A 4,463-nucleotide genomic window follows, 5' to 3' on the forward strand; every position below is an offset into this window, starting at 1 on the left:
TAATCAACTTTATATGGAAAAACAAAAAACCCAGGATAGCCAAAACAGTCTTATATAATAAAGGAACTTCTGGAGGCATTACCATCCCTGTCATTTTGTCTTATGACTGTGTCCTTTCCTTTACAGAAGCTTCTCAGTTTCAAGAGGTCCCATGTATTTATTGTTGCTCTCAGTGTCTGTGCTATTGGTGTTATATTTTGGAAGTGGTCTGCTGTGCCCATGCACTGAAGGCTACTTCCCACTTTCTCTTCCATCAGGTTCAGTGTGGGTGGATTTATATTGAGGTCTTTAATCCATTTGGACTTGAGTTTTGTGCATAGGGATAGATATGGGTCTATTTGCATCTTCTACATGTTGATACCCAGTCACGCCAGCACCATTTGTTGAAGATACTTACTTTTTTCCATTGTATAATTTTTGCTTCTGTAGCTCCCTTCAACCTCTTGGAGGAGTGTGCAGTGTCATCCTTGTAGGGCTCAGGATTTAGATTGTGGTTTTGGAATAATCTATTCCTTTAATTCAAACTAGTTACATGATCTGCTGCTAAACAAACAAACAAAATAATAATAAAGACCACCCCTTCGGTTGCGGTTGCTGAAGGAAAAATCTTGGCTTTTTTGGACTCATTACATCTGTCCTTTCAAATTAGAGCCCAACACACTAGGGGTATTGATCTTTCTTGTTACATCCATTTCCCTGATATCATTTGCATTTACCTTAGAATTCGTAGGATAGTATTTTGTTCTGACAAGATAATTCAAGATTTCTGATTTTATCTCTTTGACTGCCTATAAAGGTTTTAAGAACAAAACACCCTGGGTCTTTCATCAGTCTCTGGTTATGATGTATGATTTCACGTGTGCGGCCTTAACTGCGTTTAGATGCATGATTTATGTTGTATGGATTCTTGTTTGTTCTTCTCTCTGAAGCAGCAGTAAGGCATGCGGTTCGTGTGGTGACATTCGTGAGACATATTGGTTTAAACACACTTTCGTGGTTCAGAATGGACAGCTATTGTTTACATCTCTCCTAGGAAGTGAGCACCATCCTAATCCCCACTCTCCTCTCCATGGGATATGTACAGAAAGGGCCAGAAAATCTATGGCCACTCTGCTACCTGAGATATTTCAATACCAGATGGACTGTAAGGGAATACCAGTTGGAGATGATATGAGTCCATGTCACGTCACTTGGCTTAGGAGTGTAGTCAAAATGTTTATATTCTTACCATGGTCATGGAATCGGCTTTACTGTTTCCATGTATTCTGGGATGGAAAAGGACTGTTTCCATTAGGAGAAAAAGTTTACAGTTGATAGGGACATCAAACATTTATTTTTGACCAACCTGGTCATCTATATGATGTGTAGGGAGGCCTCGTGACAGATATATAATTGTATAATTAACTCTAACATCTCCTTTGATAAAGGGTCCATCTCCTTTGGTGAGTGATGGTGTTTGCAGGTTCCTCATACAGTAGATGGGAGAAAGAATACTCACCTATTGAGATTTCACTCCATGACGAAAAAGAATAAAAGCCTGAAGTCATCAAATTATCTCTACTTGTTTTTTTTTTATTTTTTTCCTTCTTGTCAAGATCATTTCAAAGGGACCACTGTGCTCAGAGAGCAGCTTCATATGGTGACCTTTACTACCAAGAAAAACAGTGTTGTGAATGTGTACACACATTTTGCTTACAATTTTTGTGAAAATAATTGCAGCATAGGTTAACCAGGAGGAGCGACACTGCTTCAGCCCCCATGGTGGATTCAGAGATGGTGTTATCAGACCTTTTTTCTTTTGATCTTTTCCCTTTCTTTCTCCTTTCTTTTCTTCCTCCTCCTTTGGTCTTCTTGGAGACAGGCAGGGCTGGAACTTTCTATAAATAAGGATTAATTTCAACTCCTGACCCTCCTTCCTTCACCTCCCAGGTACTGAGATTACAGGTGTGCAGCATCACCTGTGACTTAATACCTAACACATCTAATGTTGTTCAGGCTGCCTAGTTTATAAATAAATAAGAAAAAAATACCGTTTCTTGTCTGTTAGTTTCGATCGATGATCATGTGATGACATTGTTATTTCTGGATCCAGAGTTAATTTCTAATTTATTGACAATCTATGTGTGCTACCCTGGTGACATCTCATGGGCAGGGATGGGGCACAATGTTTAATTAAGCACAGGCTTTGGTGTTAGCTCTCTGGCCTTGCAGTACCTAAAGCTGCCAGGAGAGGTCACTGGATCTTCAGGAATAGATGGGGCCATGTGGGTGCTGGAGGAAAACAATCCCAGGTCTTCTGCAAGAACAATGAGTGTTCTTAACCAATGTGCCCTCTCTCTGCCCCCCTAAGCTGCTCATATGGTAGACTTTATTCTCGGTTATTATTATTTCATTCATATAAAAGGTATTAACTCAAAAAATGATTTTTTTTCTGAGACTTGGTGGTAATGTTTGCTTGCGACTTTATTTTAGATTTTCTTTATTTCCCCTTACTAATGCTACATTGAAAATAAAACCATAGACCACTCCCTGAGTTCACCTTGTATTAAAGCTTTCTTATGATGTCAATCAAATCACCCTGTTAATTCCATAGTGTTTGAGAAAGGACCTCACTCTGCAGCCGAGGCTGGCCTTGAACTTTCTCTGTGCAAACGTGGAGTGAAATTTGAATCTTCATGTCTCTACCTCCCTAGATTTGGGGATACAGCATGTACAACCACACCACCTAGTTTCACTGTTTATAATTTTTTCCGTTAAAAATTAGTCTATAAATGAGCATTTCACTTATTGCCAAGTTGCTTTTGATTCACTTAAAACCAGTTTCATTTGAGACATCATTGTTTGTTCTTGGTTGCCCAGACATGAAAAAATCATACCATCTGCTTCCTAAACAGAGGCACATGCTGCTGGGAGAAGGTTATGGGTTGCTCTCTCGAAATATAATCTGCATATTTACAGGTAAACATGCCACAATCGCTTTGATTCAGCTGCAGAGGAATCTCCTCTGCTGTCATGCTGTGTTGCTTCCATTCCATAGGGTTCAGATCTATATCCCTTCTCACTTTGCTCTCATCCTGCAGGTATTGGAAAATCATCACCAGAATGTCTGGTCTCTTCTGTCCATTGGGTCCCAGTAGACAATGGTCTTCTTTTGTAAGTCTACAACCTCCAAGGTCCAGTGGACGCCCAGATGTACCGGCATGAGGACAATGTTCTTTTCAAAGATGTTCACAGTTTGTGTCCACCGTTTTACTGCCCTGTATCCTCCACCCTTCAGTTTTGTGTAAAAAAAAAAAAATGTACCAAAGGTGTGAGGTGCTGGAAACCCTGGAGATTTGCTTCTTTCCATGAGAAGACTCATGTAAAAATTAATATTTCATCATTGAGCCACTGGCCTTTCTGAAGAGTCTGCATGTCTTCTCGAGTAACGTTCATCTTGAATGAACTACTTAAGGTTTTGTCTTGTGGCCCTGGGCCTAGCGCACTGGCGATTTCTCTCTCCACGTCATCAGTTGTCACCTCAGGGAACTGATCTTGGTCTCTGCCCATCTCCTGCTCCTCCAAAGGCTTCCCCTTGGCCTTGGGCATTAACCTGGTTTTGGTTTTTTTTATATATGCCTTGATGATTTTAATCCAAAATATGCATTCCCCCTTGGTTTGTTTTTGAAAAGTTCATTTTTCTCTAATATTTCATATAGTTTTCATTAGATTATACAAGCTTTGAGTTGCCTGAGTCCCTTGTAAAAGCCAGTTTATTCTGAATGCTTAATGAAAACATACTGACTGAAAGCAAACTGGTTTGATATTCTCTCTACTTACTCAAATTGTGTCTCCTGTCAGAAAACATCGCTCATCAGTCACTAATGAAAAGTGCTCACAGTGTTAGGATTTTTGATGTAATGGACCCTGTTCCAGGTGATGCGATATGTCATCATATCCAGGTTTTGATCAATCAAGCTCTATTTTACTGTGTTCTTTTATTTACCCTCTTTGGAGGCTCAGCTGGCTCCTTAGACTTTTCATCAGTTCCTCTCTCCTCCTGGCCTCTTCTATTTTTCCATGTCCCATGATGTTCGGGAGACACGGTACAAAGTTGCCTGTGCAGACAGCAGGTTGAAGAAGTGCTTGGCTTCCCATTGGTCAGGAATAGGCTCTCTGCCTGTTCTAGCATCATTAACTCAAAAATGTGTCCAACTTTAGTACTGGGATGTTACTTAGTGACGTAATATTCCTTACATACACAAGATACAGGATTTACACCCTAGTGGAGGAAAACCAAAGCTACTGAAGAGAATGAACTTGCACTTTCACTTGTACACACTCTCTCGCATGCACACACACAATCACACATTTTTATGCACCTCACATTGAGGGGTATTTACCAGAAGGAAGGGCAAAAGATTGTCCACGGAAAGGAAATTCAGGAGTGGCTTGGCTGAAACTACAGGTCTAGCATATCCGAT

General features: G+C 40.3%; 1 pseudogene; it reads right to left on the reverse strand.

Annotated features, from left to right (window-relative positions):
* Nucleotides 1-2,870: 2,870 nt before the first annotated feature.
* On the reverse strand, nt 2,871-3,588 carry LOC101982060 (annotated as a pseudogene).
* Nucleotides 3,589-4,463: the final 875 nt, after the last annotated feature.

This window comes from Microtus ochrogaster, chromosome 4 (assembly GCF_000317375.1).
Source record: "Microtus ochrogaster isolate Prairie Vole_2 chromosome 4, MicOch1.0, whole genome shotgun sequence".
Classification (NCBI taxonomy): domain Eukaryota; kingdom Metazoa; phylum Chordata; class Mammalia; order Rodentia; family Cricetidae; genus Microtus; species Microtus ochrogaster.